Genomic DNA, 17332 nt, shown 5'->3' on the forward strand with positions numbered 1-17332 from the left:
ATCACCACAGAGAAGCCCAAGACTCTGAGCTTAAGCCCAAAAGCCCAATGAATAACAGCAGCACCTTCCACATTACCAGACTTCCTTCCACAGTCTAGGCCTGGCAACTATCATCCAGGAAAGATGGAGATGGGGTCTGGTAACAACTGCTTCTACAGGTTCTGCTGCCTAATTCCTCAGCAGCCACAGCTACTAAAAATCCAGAAAACAAAGTTCTTGCCACCAAACTCCTTGGCGTCAAATGATTTAACATCAGAAATGGATGTGGTTTTATCACTGGAAATAATATTAAGGAAGATGCATTACCATTTTCTTTGCTCCCTAAGGAACATGACATGAGGCCATTCAAGATGACTTGCAACTAAAACTTGCAATCTGTGTTGTTTCCCCCATTGGAATGTGAGTTCCTTGAAAGCAAGGACTGTCTTGTTTTTCTATTTGTTATCTCCCAACACTTAGCATACAATTTTTACTACACATAGTGCTTTAAAATGCCTTTTTTCATTCATTCATTTTATAGGTAGTGAAATGAGGAAGTTATGGGGAGTTTTCTTTTAGACTGCATCTTACTTGTGATAAGCACAATAGCACTTACATAGCACTTTAAGGTTTGCCAAGAGCTAGCATATGCTATTTCATCAAATCCTCACAAAAGCCCTGGGGGGTGGGGGGGCAGGTGCTATTATTGTCATCAGTTTACAGTTAAGGAAACAGAGGCAAACAGATTAAGTGACTTGCCCAAGGTCACAAAGCTAGTAATTGTCTGAGTCAGAATTTGAACTCGGGTCTTCTTGATTCCAGTTCTAGAGTTCTATCCACTGTGCCTCCTAGCTGCTTCTTGATTCTCTTTAGATTTGGTTGCAAAAGACTACATGCATGAAATGGCATTTCAGGAGCTTTCTGAATGGAAAACAGAAAGCCTAGCTAGACTTGTATAATGACAGGCCACTGAATAGGTTTTCACAGAAAAATGGAGGTATTCAAGAAAGTAGAATGATCTTCATTTTAGTTTTGTGTGTGTGTGTATGTGTGTGTGTGTGTATGTATATATATATATAGCATTATTACAGGCAGAGAAATTATGGTTCCACTACTACTCCCCACCCTATCCTGTATGTATTCAAAACCCATGAACCACTAAAAACAAGTTCAAAAACATGAAAGTGCTACTGTTACCTACCAAATAACACTTCTCTCTGTTCTGGAGCCTTCCAGCTGTTCTTAGACCCACTCATTCACTCTTTGTGCTATAAATTAACATGATTAAGCAAAAGTATAACTACGGATTTTTGCATCTGGTAAAGCAACAGTAAATGTGTCCACAGATGAGCAGGGACAGAGGAGGCCAAGAACAAAGCTTTCTGAGGATAAGACAAAAGACTAGGCTATCAGTATGAGGCTGCTATGCAAAGGGGTAAAGCCCATCTTTAACCTATCATCTGGTAGTTTCCCATTTTAATGAATTATCCCTGTTAGCTAAGTGCCAAGCTCAGTTGTTTCAATGCAGGAGATAAGACTATGAGTATGATCAAAACCCTCTAAATTTGATGCCTTGTGGCAAAAACCCAATGGTCCCTATTCAAGTTACCAATCTGTAGTCAAGAGTCATGAAACAGGAGGAAAAGTAACCTTTCATTATCTGGAAAATTTTACAAAAAGAAATGAAAACCAGAAATAGTTATTATGTTTTGTCTACTTCTACTTTCCATGGGATATATTTTATCCCACTCAAACATAGCGCTGTGTGTATGTGTGTGTGTGTGTGTGCGTGCATGTGTGTATGTGTATTACACCACTCAAATCTCAGATTTGTGTGTTTTAACCCTCTGATGTTAGAAACCACAACTTTTGAATAAATTACATTCATGGTGACAGCACTAGAATTGAGGCTCCAAAGATAGTCACTAGATAATGAAAAGTTCATGATATTCAAACACCAAGGCCAAGTTTTTTTTTAATCTATCCTCTTTTTGTCAGCAGCTTTTTCTTTCCTACTGCAATTAGCCATCTGACATCTGTTTCATTAGTTCATAGCAATAAAGAATCTGATTCTACAAAGAGGCAACTCTCCAAAAGTGCTATAAAAAGAGTACAATGCATTGTACTCACCGTCAAATCTGGTGTATTTTGGAAAAGAAATTTCTAAGCTAAATATCAAAATAATTCTTATGCTCCAGGGCAGGCCATCCCTCTAGTTAAAGACCAATCACACTTTTCTTTCAATTCCAATTTTGCAATTCTACTTGTGCTATATAGCTTTATTTTTAAACTCCAAAACTCAAGGCAGATGTAGGGTCTTGACCTTTAAAAATTTCCTTCATACCATATGGGAAATAAACCTACATAAAATGTAAAGGGGATATATTATAATTTACAAAAAGGAAGCAGAAGGGTATAAAAATACTGCCATAAATTTAGTGGTTGGTCTTTATTACTATGGAAAAGACTTTTGTGCTAGACCAAGGAGAAAAGCAAAAGTTAACAGCTCATAGGGATACAGGCACGCAGAACCAAAAATATATATAAAGGGAAAACATGACTGAGGACAAAGAAATGACATCTGACAAGGTCAAAGACTGGTAGATTATACAGATAATACCATAAATATATATCATGAATAATTTGATCAAGAAAAATGGGAAATGGATATAAGACCAGGCATTGGCAAGGACTATTATCATTTCCTAAATGTTTAACCAATTACTTAATTCGTCATTTCAGTGAGGAGACCTAAAGAACCTAGAAACCACCTTGGTCAGCAAAAACTTGATCTCTTTGCCAAGAAAAAAGATATTACAGCCAAGACAACACCAGTTTGAGTGCAAACTCATTTCTGAGATCTTTCAGAAGATGATGGTGGAAGATTATGAGTAGTATCACATAATAAAACAAGAAGTAGTAGAGAAAAAACAAGTCCAAAGAAAGCTTAGCAATAGATCCAACTAAAAAAAGTCATCTTGAGGGCACTTAAGAATGAAACTAGAAGAAGGACAACAGGTTCACAAGAAATGGAAAAGATCAGTAAAGAAGTACCAGAAGTGACAATGTAGCCAACAAATTTGGATTCTAACACCAGAGTCCTCAAAGTGCTACATGAGGAATTTTAAATATCACTAAAAACACAAAGATGGGAAAAGCAGTGAAACTAGACTAACTACATACAGAGGACAATGCTTTATATAATTCTTTTGAGGATCTTGATGGTTTGATTTTTCAAGGTATCTGAAAGACAGAAGAATGCCAAAGGAGAAGAAAAAATCTGAGACCTATTAGTTATATGAAAAAATGAATAAAAGAATATCAATACCTATCAACCCACATGCCTTTTCTTGTGTTACTCTAAAATTTTTATGAGCAAAATCTATCTATGCATGCCCCAGAGTGGTGCAACAGAAAGAAGGTCCAGGTCTGAATGCAGTACTTGTTACCTACTAACTATGGCACCCTGAGTAAATAACTTTATCACTCTTGGCCCCAATTACTCATCCGTGAAATGTGTCCGGGATGGAGTGGAGGGCAGTGTTTAAATTATATGGCCTCTAAGGTCCGATCCAGCCTTAAATCTATGGTCCTGTGTGTACTTGATGAAGGTATGAAAAGATAAGAAGCTGCCTTAAAAAAATTTTTTTTAAATCCAACCACAAGAATATTAGACATTTTTATAACCAGGAAAAAACAAGATCTACATGTATCTCCATGGAAATGAATTATTTTCCCTATTTATCACATTTTAGTAACTTTAAGTAATAATAAAATCAATGACAATATTAATATTCAATTAACACATGACAAAAACATATTTAATACTTCAAAAATCTGTGATTTCATTGGCATAAGCACTCCTCTAACAACAAATCATAAATCCTGTAAGCCTTAGTAGACTCCTGTCTTCGTGAGTTGCTAACGCTGAAAAAAATTCACCATGTAGTTAGTATTCAGCCTTTTGGTAAGAGTTCACTGCTTGCCCACATCCCTAGCCTTTTCTTCTTGGTAGGTCCTTGCTGGAGCTTACACTCAACTGGCATAGACTCCATGAGCCCAGAGTCACTCCATGACGTGGTAACACAGGATATCAGGGGAGGACAAAAATAAAAAAGGAAAGAAGAAAAATCATTCTCCTCTGGTAAAGAAGTTTATAGAATGACATTCAACTGTTCTTTTCAGCAACAGAAAAGGTTCATATATATATATATATATATATATATATATATATATATATATACACATATCAATATGACAACTAGATGTGAGGAAAAACAAAGAGCTGCTGATAGAGGAGATACATCTGAAACATACACACACTATAACTACAACTCATTAGCCACCTATTTTTTTTCTAGTGTTCTTATATTTCCAAAAAGTATATATATATATCTTTTCATATACTTACATATCTTTTCAAAGTATCATAACATGCTCTTAATAACAGAAAAGCAAATATGCAATGCACACTCTAATGTCAAAACAGGAATAAGAGCTGTTTTACATCTTAATATCTCCATATGAATCAATGATCTAAATTGGTAGGTAAATTTGGCTACTGTGTTACCTCTCATATTAGTTTACATTTTTTTTTCCAGAGACTATTAAATGCTTTACCTTTTCTCAGGAATGACTCTCTCTTTTTTTTTTTTAAACACTGTCTATGCCCTGGCTCCACAGGAACAAAAACACAGTACATTAGCAATAGCAATATTTAGCCATAGGTTATTTGCACAGCCTTTACTAGATATAATGGGTTTACACAATATATTGTCACACTCCTGCCGTTGACGAGTTTACAAGTTTCTTCAGAGATACAATTTAGTAGCACTGGACTAATATACTAAACATGCTCTTAAATTTTTGACATCTAGTGGTAATATTGTAAAGAAAACTACGTAAATTTTAAATTATATATGCTATACCAATAGACTATCTAAATACCTAACCAACTGCTCTCAGATCAATCAGGCATGCCTGTCTTTGCTCTGAATGTCATATTTATGTAAGCAAAAGAAAACATTTCTTGCAAATGTTCTTAACTTTAAAAAAAATTCTCTCTAGTTAGAAGCAAATTATTGCTGGCATTAGAACATAGGATTTAGGACTAGACAGAACATTTTAATGTTCATCTAGTTAACTCTCTCCTTTTACAGATGAAGAAACACGAGGCCCAAGACTGGTGAACTGACTTGTTCAAGTCATCGTAAAAACCCTTTTTAAAAAATTGCTACACATATAGAAAGAATTTAATTTACTTGCAAATTATCTTTCAAACTAGATGGTGTTTGAATCTCTTCCTTAAATTAAAAAAAACAAAACAACAAGGTCCTTAGGAATGCTTAAAAATGAAAATGTAAAGAATTATTTAATGTAAATTTGTTAAGAAGCTGATGTTGTGCAAAGAGAAGTCTGAGTCTGAACACCAGTAAAAAGCTTTTATGTACTATACCAATCAGATTCAACGGAAAATAAAGCCTAAAAGTACATAACTCTGTAAAAGCTTGGAAAAGTTGTTTCCCTGTGCAAGCACTCACCCTGCTGGCATCATGTAGTATATACTGCTTTATTTAACATTTTTTTAATATCCACGTATTTTCCACAAAGGACAAGAGATGGCAGGATTTTCACAATCTAACCAGAAATCCCACTTGTTACATAACCCACAAGAGTACCACATATGACTTTTGTGTTCTATCTGAAGGATTAACTACACACATTTATTTTCTGATGTCTATAATCATTCAAAACTTCGGCCTTAAAGTTATTTCACTATATTTTGAAAGGAACTTAATAACATTGTGATCTGAACAGAATCAGAATCTGTTTTTAATCTGGCACCATTCTCATATTAAAAAGAAATATTTTAACATGCAATGATTTCTATATTAGGAAAAAAATATGCTGAGGTAGTTAAAGTCAACTTATATTTTATCCAAAGAGATCTCTCATTCCCCAGAATAAGTGGAGAAAAACTAGTACAAGTTCTTAATGTTTGGGGTACGGTATGAAGCAATTATGCTAATTATATCCCATGAACCATGGCAATGGTTTCTAAAAGAGCAGAATCACCACAGAATTATTCTCCTTTATGTCCATCCTTTGTTACCTCCCAAAAGAAAAATTATTATGTCCAGTTTAAATTTCTCATAGCAATTTATTTTTCCTTTGCAGTTAACACATTTTGCTTTTATTCATAATTATTTTATCAGATCATTTGATTATTCAATTGCCTATAAATACAATGGCTTATCTCAATCCTCATCCTTCTTGACCTTTGGGTAAGATCTGATACATAGACCAACCCCTCCCTACTGGAAAGTTTCCCCTTTCCAGGTTTTCAAGTTGCTGCTCTATGACCACTCCTTTTCTCAGCCTCCTTTGTTGGACTATCATTCACATCTGTCTATCTAACTCTGATTGTACTCCAAGGCTCGGTCCTGTGCTCTCCTATTTCTCTCTCTACTGAGATGACTCTCTCCTGATGACTACACTAGTTCCTATGAGTTCAATTATTATCTCTAAACAGGTGACTTCCAGATCTAAGATCTCTAGTGAGTTCTAGTCCCATATAACTAACTACCTATGAAATATTTCCAACTGGATATCCTATACCTATCTTCTCAAACTTGACAAGCCCAAAACAGAACTCATTACCTTTCCTACTAAACCTGATGAGGATGGGAGCTAGACCCTAAAAAGGAAAAATCCTGGACTTTCCCACATGGCCAAATCTCTGGCATTTGCCTGAGGCTATAACCACATCAACTGGTTTTTCTTTGTGGCTACACCCAGTCTCCCAATTCTCAGTTACCCTTAACCTAGCCTGGCCCTCTATTGTCTTACCTCCCGGGCTGGGGCAGGGGGGGCCTCCATTTCCCACCCTTAATCCTATCTAGGCTGCATTCTCCCTTGGCCACCCCTGGAGTTCTATTACCTCATAGAATACTTGGCCACTCCTAGATCCCTCTTTAGTCTTTATATACATAGTCTTTATAGTCTTTCTATATATAAGGTCCATCTTGTCTCCATTAACACAATTCTTATAATCCTGCCACTGCTGGAATTCCTACAATCTAGCCAATAGCTCATAGATGCTCAGATTCCTTAAGAGTCTGGCTAATATGGCAGATCTTTAATAAACCTTGTCTTTGACTAAAAGAAGGCTTGGGTCAAATTCTTTCTGGCAGGACCAGTCCCAGCACCCCTAAACCTCTAGACCTCATCAAACCCACCTAGTTCACTTGCTGACAGCACCCAAATTCACATCCTTGACACTTCATTCTCCTTCACATACTATATTTCAGCTCATAATCGTCGCCACTGCATAACTGTCACACCCTGGGGTTGTTTTTTTTTTTTAATCCAAAAATTGGTTTATAACCTTTCATCACGTAATCATCGCATGGTATGATTCCGTTCGTCACGCTGCTTAAAAGGTAAAAAAGCAGCAACGTATTCACCACTGGCATAGTTATGCATTTATCTCTCACATCGTGAGCCATGAGCCTAGAATTCTCAGAGCACATGCATTGTCAGTATTCACTTTCAATTTTAACATATATTTATGAGTATTCCTAATCTTGCACCAAAGACAGTTTAGCAATAAATGATTCTTAAGTAATACCAGCACAGGTTTGTGTTTGTTTTTTAAAGCTTCACATAAGGATTGCACCAACTTTTGGACAAAAAGTCGCCACAAAATCTGCAACAATTATGCAGTGAAATACAGCACCCAATTAGTTGCCACATTTTGACAGTTTTACTTCCACATCACTTAGATCCCTCCCCTTCTCTCTGCCATCAGCAGCCTAGTTCAGTACCTTAACACCTTTCACTTAGATTACAATAACCTCCAAATTGTCTGCCAAGCTTCAAGTCCCCTCCTTTCCAATCCATCTTCTACCCACCTGCCAAAGTGATATTCTTAAAAAGAACTGGTTGGAACATTTCATTCCCCTGCTTGTTTTAAAAGCCCTTTTCAACCTGCCTCCAACCCAAATTTCTTGCCTTATTATATTACTGCATCCTTTCAAACATTCTATGAACCAGTCAAACTGATCTTGCAGTTTGTCTCTCATGATATTCCATCTCCCATTCAGGTCATTTATACATACTTTCTCCCATTTGAAAGCACCACCTCCTTGCCTGTAGATCTTGGAATCTCTATTTTCCTTCAAAACTAAGCTCAGAAGCTACCTTCTGTATGAGACTATTCCTGATGCTCCTAGCTGCTAATACGTCTACTCTGATATTACCTAGTGAGGGTACATGTTGTCTTCACAGGTAAAATATAAATTGCTGGTGGAAAGAGACTACTTTGTTTTTGTTTCCATATCCTCGAAGTATGTGACACATAGCAGGCTATTAACAAATAATTATTGGTTGAATAAATGTGTCTTATTCCCAAGACTATAAACTCCTTGACAGCAAGAGCTACTTTATTTCCTTTCATCACCAATTCCTAGGCACAATTATTTTGATATAAGAAATGTTTGTTGTAAACCTGTCCAATGTTCAAATTTGGATTTGAATATAACTCCCTTATACTCAATAAGCTTCACTGACACCATCTTGATTCTAGGATAAAATTCAGACTCATAGAATGACAGAATTTGGTTGCTGGAAGGATGAACTTAGTGACCACCTAATCGAAACAAACCAAAAAAGGAACAAATCCAACAAGTGGGTTATCTAGCCTCAACCTGAAGACCTCTTAAGAGGAGGAACCTTCCAGCTCTCCAGGCAATCCATTCCACTTTTGGACATTTCTATTGCCTAAAGTGACCTCTTCGGAACTTCCACCTACTATTCTTGGTGCTGCCCTCTAGTACCAAACAAAACAATTCAAATCCCTCTTTCACGTGACAGCTCTTCAAATACGTAGAGATGTGCTATCATGTTCCTTCTGAGCCTTCTCTTCTCCAGGTCAAACATTCCCCATTCCTTTAACCAAACTTTATCCTCTCAACACCCTTCACTATCCTAGCTGCTCTCCACTATCCTTCATACTCTCCAGCTTATCAATGCCCTTCTTAGTTTAGTAGTCTTTTCAAAAAAGGAAATGAGGTTAGTTTGACATAACCTATTCAGAATAAAGCCATGCAGCTTTTTTTTTACCCAAATCTCTCCTTCTCTAGTTAAATGTGTGCCACCATCTTTTTAATGAGCAATTCTAGAATTTTTCCAGGAATCAAAGCGAAGCTTATTGGCCTATAGTTTGTAGTCCCTATTCACTTCCTTTTCTGACATCTGGGGCAGCTACGAGCACCGGCCCTGGAGTCAGGAGGACCTGAGTTCAAATCCAGTCTTAGATCGGGCACTTGACACTTACTAGTTGTGTGACCCTGGACAAGTCACTTAACCACAACTGCCTCACCAAGAAAAAAAAAATCAAGACATTTGTTCTTCTTCAGTTGTCTATTTCACCCTTTTTTCATTGTTATTTCAAAAATCACTCAGCAGCGAAAATTTAAAAAAAAAAAAGTCTCAGCAAGAGTGTCTGCTAGTCCTCTCAGGACCTAAGAGCAGCTCAGTCTTTTACTATCTCTTTACTTACCTTGGGTATTAACTTCCTTTTCATACACTTCTGTTCTGTCAATTCCAGTGTAATTTTCATTCTCCTTTGCAGAGGAAACAGAAACAACTGCTTCTGGCAACTAGATAGCTCAATGGATAAACCACTGGACCTGGAGTCAGGAAGACTCATCTTCCTGAGTTCAAATTGGGCCTAAGATACACTTACTAGCTGTGTGACTCGGGGCAAGTCACTTAACCCTATATGCTTCAGTTTCCTCATCTGTAAAATGAGCTGGAGAAGGCAATGACAAAGTACTTCAGTATCTTTGCCAAGAAAACCCCAAATGGGATGGATCCTGAAGAGTCAAACATGACTGAAACAACTGAACAACAACTCATCCCAAGCAAAGATCCTATTGCTTCTTTGATCCTTTTTTCTTCCAATACAGAAAAAAAAAGCTTTTTTTGTTGCCCTTAGCTTCCCTAGTCAACCTCAGCTCATTCTGAATTTTAGCATTCTTTTGTCAGATGGCATGCTGACAACAATTGCTTTTTTTGGATTCACTTGACGCTCGGTAAAATTTTTTATATCCCCCTTAATTTTCTTCTGTGTATATATCTTTATTGTTTTTGTTTTGTTTTATTTTTTTTGGCTAGGCAATGGGGTTAAATGACTTGCCCAGGGTCACACAGCTGGTAAGTTTTATGTGCCTGACGCCGGATTTGAACTCAGATCATCTTGACTCCAGGGCCGGTGTACCCAGTGCCACCTAGCTGCCCCATCTTTATTGTTTTCTAAATGTGTTTCTTGTAAGCAATAGATTGTAGGGTTTTGATTTCTTATCCAATCTGCCACTCTTTTTATCAAATTGTTAAATCCATTTACATTTAAAGTAATACGTTAATTTATATTTTCCTCCATTTGTCTCTGATACTGGTTTTTTCAAGTTATGTTTTCCCCCCTCTTCTGTTATAAACACAGAACTATGCTTTTTTGGTTACTTTAGCATATTTTTTTTTGGTGGGTCTATTCCCCTTGGTTCTCTTCCTCCTCATCTCTCCTATTTTTTTTTTACCCCATTCCTTTGTGAAGTGCCTCGATGAGACTCAGCTACCTTCCAGCTATCTAGAAAAAAGAATCTGTCTCCAGCCAGACCACTTAAGTTGAACAATCTCAGTTTCAAAGGATGTGAGCCTCATGCTTTAGGGCTAGAATTCACCTAGATCAGACTTCCTCTATTTCTCTATCACAAACTCTAGGATGGAGTGGTCATTACCTCCAGGGTTCCAATCATTTGCATGCCAGCTATTAGCTCCTCCCTATTAGTATGAGAATCACATCTTGAGTAGAATTTCCCTTTGTTGGTTCCTCTACCAAATCACTAAAGCAAGTCAAGAAATAATTGGTGGCTCTGTTTTTGGCAGAAAGACTACTTCAGCAGATGTCTGGGTAACTGAAATCTTCCATCATTACTACAGCATGCTTTTGTGCCAGACTTGTGAGTTGTTTACCAAATTACTCATTTATTTCCTCTTTTTGGACAAGTATTCTGTAGTATATTGCAATTATAAAAATCACCTTTGTTTCTCTCTCCTTTGCCTTACACCCAAATGCTGTCCTATTTTTCCACTCTAGTTCCTGGATTTCTTCACTTGAGTATACCTTCTTAATGACCCTCCACTTACTCAACTTAAGCTATGACCCAGTCCTGGGTTTCATTCCACCATATCTCAGTAATTCATATGAAGCTAAATTTGCCTCCTTATATAAGGATTTCTAGCTCCCATTGTTTTTTGCCTAAACTATGGGCATGTTTGTATAGATATTTAAAGTTATGGGTTTTACTTAATAGTTCTTCTCTGATTTTTTTCTGTGAATTTCTTTTTCTTTCATAATGACTACTTTCTAGAGGATCTCACTTGGGAGATCTATATTGACAATCTCCTCCCTCTATTTTGCTCCGTTTGGCTTTTAAAGCCCTTTGGAGTCTGGTTCCTCTCTTTTCTTCTTTTTTCTATTTTATTTTCTTTTATTCTGAACTTAAAAAACCCAAATAAATAAGCATTTACATATACAATGTGAGACTGTTATAGCTGTCTTTATATTCCCAGGGCCTAGGATAAAACAGATGGTTAACAATACTTGCTTAATTAAATAGTATGTTGTTATTATTCTATTATTACCTAAAAAGATGGCAAAGCTGATGAAAATCAAACCCACCTAGGGTGGTGCCTAACCCCATATATTGTATCTTTTCATTTACTATAAGGAAATGTAGGTACTATATTTAAGTTCAGGATCATTTTGGGCACTGGTCTTAAAGAATATATAGCAAGGAAGGAAAAGTTAAGAGTTTTTAAATAATCAAAGAAAAGTTGTCTCTAGTATTGAGGATAATTGTCCTATGTTAAACTCATGACATCTGTGCTCGTAAAAGTACCTGGAAGAGTTATGGAATATTTCCCAAATAGCTCTCTATAGATTATTTTCTTACATTATTGGTTTTTTCTGAACTCATCAAAAATCTTAATGTCCCATTTTGGTCAAAAGGCTGGGCAGTTCTCTCCCACCTCACCCTTCAGGGAAAACCTTACTCCCCAGACAACTAAGATTGTTGCTGAAGGCAATAAAACAGATTTTTAAAACACCCACAAAAAAATAAGATTGAGAGTTTGCTTGGTTATATTTGCATAGAATTGGGGAACATGTCAAATATTCTTTTTTTGAACATTTTTCAACAAGCCATGTCCTCTCTCAGAGCCGAAAGCTGCACAAAGAAAGGAAATTTCAAAAAAAAAAAAAAAAATTCCATTTTCCTTGTTGAAGTCAGGTTAGGAAAGGTAAAAAGAAAAAGAAAAATAATTAAATATCTCCCTCTAGTGGCCATAAAAAGAAATACAGAGCAGATTTTGTAGGGGCTAGAAAGACAATTTTTTGTGTAGGGTGAGTTGAACAGTTTGAATTTTGTATATTCTTTTTACATAATAGCAGAAGGTAAATATACAAAAGGAAAATCAGCATATGCAATTATATAGTTCTATTCAAGCTTCTCAGAATTCCTCCCCAAATAGCTCAGCACCTCTGTACAATACACTTTGGGGCTTAGTCTGACTTTAGAATAGATGTCCCAGATGATTTGGGGAAGAATTTGAGAAGTCTCCCAGGCCTTCCTGACATGTCCTTAAACAATACCAGAATAACACTGGGGCTCCCAAAGATACTCAACATCAGAGTGGGGTTTGTTTAAAAGTAACTGCTATATAACAAAAAGTTTTGTTCACCTGCTACTATCTTTTCCTGAAAAATATTTCTACCCTTCTTGAGATAAATTCCATTTCAGTAACTTAAATTTTAAAATGTAAGACTAATTTTTTTCAGGACAGATGAAAGATTCTGAAAAGTTAAACTATAACTAACTAGTGATGGATAATGCTAACAAAAGGGGAAGGCATCTAAAGAAACCAATGAACCTACAAACCTCTCTGATTAGTTAAAATGTAAAAAGGACATGTATAAAGATGGAAAAGGGTAACAAGTAACCAGAATACAAGAATGAACAGAAACCAGTGACTGCTGAGAAGACTAACAGACCAAATAACCAGAAACTTGCAAAAAAGGCTAATGGCAACACAGAAGATGAAGGAAGGTTTAGCTTGCATAAATGGTACACATTAACAAGAATGAACCTTCAATTTAAGAAACAATAAAACAAAAGTATAATACTAGGAACACAAAACTAAGAAAAGTGAGAAGTTTGTAAGAAAGTAGCTAGTTACTTTGTTACTGCTAAAAGTAACTATTACTAACACTTGAGGCTTAGACATTGTAGTTTAGAGTCCTGAAAGAATCTGTAAATAGAAAGATCCTAGTATTCATAGGAAAAACTGAGCAATGTAAAAAGAATACAAGAAAACTGTAAAAGTCCTACTTTTCATCAAAAAGGAGAGATATCCCTAACAAAACCTTAGATAGGATTACTAAACTGGTGACTAATGAGAAGACTTGACAAACTCCAAGTACCAGCTCCCCATAGCAATCAAAAATTTCATTGCAGTGCTTTAATATTTTCAACAACTATCATTTGATTATAATCTATAAAAGGTCTAAGCTTCAATTTTAAATCATGTTCTTTGGGATTCATATTAATTGAACTTCCACATTGGCTCTGCCCAGGGCGTGGAAAAGAGAGTAAGTGGTTCTACATCTTTTTAGCTCATTTTTACATATGCCTTCTGTCATCTTGTCCTGATAACACCAGAGTCCTAGTTGGCTTTGGGGAAAGGGAAGTACTCAACTTGCCTAGAATTCTAAGTTCTAAGAGGCCTCTTAGAAACCACATCTCTACAAAAATATTTATAGCAGCTATTTTTGTGGTGGCAAAGAATTGGAAATGGAGAGGATGCCCATCAATTGGAGAATGGATGAACAAGTTGTGGTATATGAATGTAATGGAATACTATTGTGCTATCAGAAATGATGAACAGGTTGACTTCAGAAAAACCTGGAAAGACTTGTACGGTCTGATGCTGAGTGAAGTGAGCATAACCAAGAGAACGTTGTACACAATAACAGCCACGTTGTGCGATGACTAATATTGATAAATTTAACCCTTCCCCACAATACAAGGATCTAAGACATCTCCAAAGGCGTCATGATGGAAAATGCTGTCCACATCCCAAGAAAGAACTATGGAGTTTGAATGCATATCGAAGCACACTATTTGCTATTTTTTTTCTTCTGTTGAGTTTTGTTTCCTCTTTCTGGTAGTTCCTCCTATTGGTTCTAATTCTTACTTACAACATCACTAATGTGAAAATATGTTTAATAGGAATGTATATGTATAGCCTATATCAGATTGTGCGCCATCATGGGGAGGGTGGTAGGGAAGAAGGGGGAGAAAAATTTTAAACTCAAAAGCATATGGAAGTGACTGTTGATAAATCAAAATAAATTAATAAAAAAAAAGGAAATTAAAAAAAAAAAAAGAAACCGTATCTCCTTTGCTGGGGACACCTGAATTTATCCTATTTCAACTTGGATGTTTGGTATTTGTTGGGGATTAATCCAAACTTTCAAAGGGTATATAAATTAAATTTTAAGGTAAGCAAAAAAAAAAAAGTTTCATTAACTTTAAGTCAGTACACAGGCAAAGTTTCATTTTTTTTTGGACATTATTTGCCCATAACGGATTGCTATCCATATCCTAAAATAATTCATATTTTTACACACAGTATTTTAAGGTTATAAAAACTGATGTTTTATTGAAGTGAAACTGAAATTCTAAGAGATTAAATGACTTGTCATGGGTTTCAGACCTGGGACTCAAACTCAGATCTCCCCTGACTACTATACCATACTATGTCTGAATCTGTAGCCTTTATGGTTACTACAATTTAAAGTTGGCAACATTTTTCTTCATTAGTCAAATCAACAAGAATTTAGTAATAAACTAATCAACAAACATTTATTAAGCACCTATTATGTGCCAGGCACTGTGTTAGACTTTAGGTATACAAATACAAAGAATGAAACAATCTCTACTCTCAAGAAATTTACAACCTCTATTGGGGGAGAGATGAGTGTGTGTATGTGTGTGTGAGAGTGAGAGAGAGTGAGAGTGAGAGTGAGAGTGAGAGAGAGAGAGAGAGAGAGATCACTGTTGTTATTGTTTGTCCTTTGTTCCTGAAGAGGATCATGACATCAGAAGGTGATGCCATGACTTGCAAGTGAATTGGATTTAAGTGAAAGAGGGCTGTGCAAAGTCACCAGCCTCACTTTCTCCTCTGGAGCCATCTGGGTCCAGTGGCAAGATACAGATCAGTACAAATGGAGATGGCTCCATGTGTATGTATAAGTATATACATACACATATGTATATACCTGCATATATGTAAGTATATTCAGAATAATAGTAAAGAGAATAAATACAAAATAAATACAAGGGAGATAAATACAAGTCAGTTAGAAGGAGAGAACACTAGCAGATGGAAGGGATATGAAAGGCTTCATGTACAAGACAGGGCCTGAATTTCATCTTGAAGGGAGACAGGGACTCTAAGAGGCCTAGTTAAGAAAAAAGAGTATCCCAGGTATGAGGGATTACTAAAACAAAGGCACAGAGAGAAGAGATGGGGTTATCTTATGTGAGGAACAAATATAAGGCCAGTTTGTCTGGATTGTAAAATAAAGAGAAGGAAAGATATACAATAAGGCTGGAGAGAGAGATTGAGAACTGATTGTGAAGTCATTAAAAATCCAAACTGAGGAGTTCATATTTCATTACAGAGACAATAAGGAGCCAATGGAGTAGGGGAAAGACATGGTCAGACTCATCCTTATTAAGAAAAAAATCACTTTGGCAGCTGTATGGAGGATAGCTTACAGTGGGGAGAGATTTGAGGCAGAGTTTAAGTGAGAGGTCATAAAGGCCTGAACTTAGGTGGTGCTGGTGCAAGTAGATGTGGGCAACAAATCTTTATTAAGGGCTTACTATTTGCCAGGCACTATGGTAAGCACTGAAGATATAAAACAAAACAAAAAGAGAGACAGCTCCTGCCCTCAAAGAGCATACATTCTAATAGAGGAAGACAATACATAAAGAAGACCTAAAAAGTGGGTGAGAAGGCACCCACAAGAGGACATAATGGCAAAGTCTGCAGAGTCAGAAAAAGGAATAAAGTATGGCTGCCCCGGGCATATTCCCAAAATGGAGACTGACAGAAGGAACTCATCAATGGGAGAAAAGGGCTGACATGGTGGAAAGATGTTCCAGGGTGAGAAGGCAGCTGAGTTATGGTGATGAAGTCTAGGACAGTCAGAAGCCCAGTGAAAAGGGGAATAAAGCATGGCCAGCTGGCAATCCCAAATGGAAGTCTTAAAACTCATCAAGGGGAAAAATGGGCTGCTACAGTAGCAGAAATGAGAATGGATTAAAGGATGTTATGTGGAAATAGCAAGATTTAGAACTGGTTGGATATTTGGGGTAAAGGAGAATGAGGAATTAAGATTACACTAATGTTACAGATCTGGGACACTGGAAGAATGGTAGTACTTCTGATATAAATGGGCAAGTATGGAAGAGGGGTAGATTTGGGGAGAAAAAATTTATAAATTCTCTTTTTAGACATGTTAAGTCTCAGATGTCCAATTTAAAATTTCCAACAGGCTGTTGGGTAGACGGGAGGAAGAGAATCAGGAGACAGCATTGTTGTAAAAACTCAGAAAGGAGAAGGAATCCAGAAGATAGGATGGTCAACATGTCCAACGCAGCAGAGAAGTCAAAAAGAATGAGGACTGAGAAAAGTAGAGGCAACAAATCTAGACAGTTTTTCCTAGGAGTCTGGCTAAGAAGAGAAAGCTATTGGGGAATAACTAAAGAAATTATGGAATATGGAAATAACAGAACATTACTGTAACATAAGAAAAAAATAGACAGCTTCAGAGGAATATGGAAAGACATCTGTAAACTAAGACAGATCAAAGTGAGAATCTGGAGAACATTTATACCACAGGAACATTGTAGAGAACAATTTTCAAAGACTTTAGAACTCAGTGAGTGCAATGATAAACCATGAGACCAGAAGAATAAAAATGAAACATGCCACTCAAGTTATCAACTTAAAGTGGAGAGACATATATGGTCATAGCCAATACATGAAAATTATTTTGCAAGACTACATATATTATTTATAATAAAGGTATTGTTTTTCATTTGGATGTTGTTGTTTAGAGAGGAAGGGGGAAAGATAGTGGAACAGATTATAAATGCACGCAAAAATAAATAAGTTTATCTTTTAAGAATAAAGGGAATAAAGACATAGGGAAAGGAAT

General features: G+C 36.4%; 1 protein-coding gene across 1 annotated transcript in view; it reads right to left on the minus strand.

Moving 5' to 3' along the window:
* Window positions 1-17332, minus strand: part of LOC114045870 (ADP-ribosylation factor-like protein 6-interacting protein 6) — a 51922-nt gene that overhangs the window by 19016 nt on the left and 15574 nt on the right. The window lies entirely within an intron of this gene.

Source organism: Vombatus ursinus, unplaced genomic scaffold (assembly GCF_900497805.2).
Source record: "Vombatus ursinus unplaced genomic scaffold, bare-nosed wombat genome assembly UNPS02014779.1, whole genome shotgun sequence".
NCBI lineage: Eukaryota > Metazoa > Chordata > Mammalia > Diprotodontia > Vombatidae > Vombatus > Vombatus ursinus.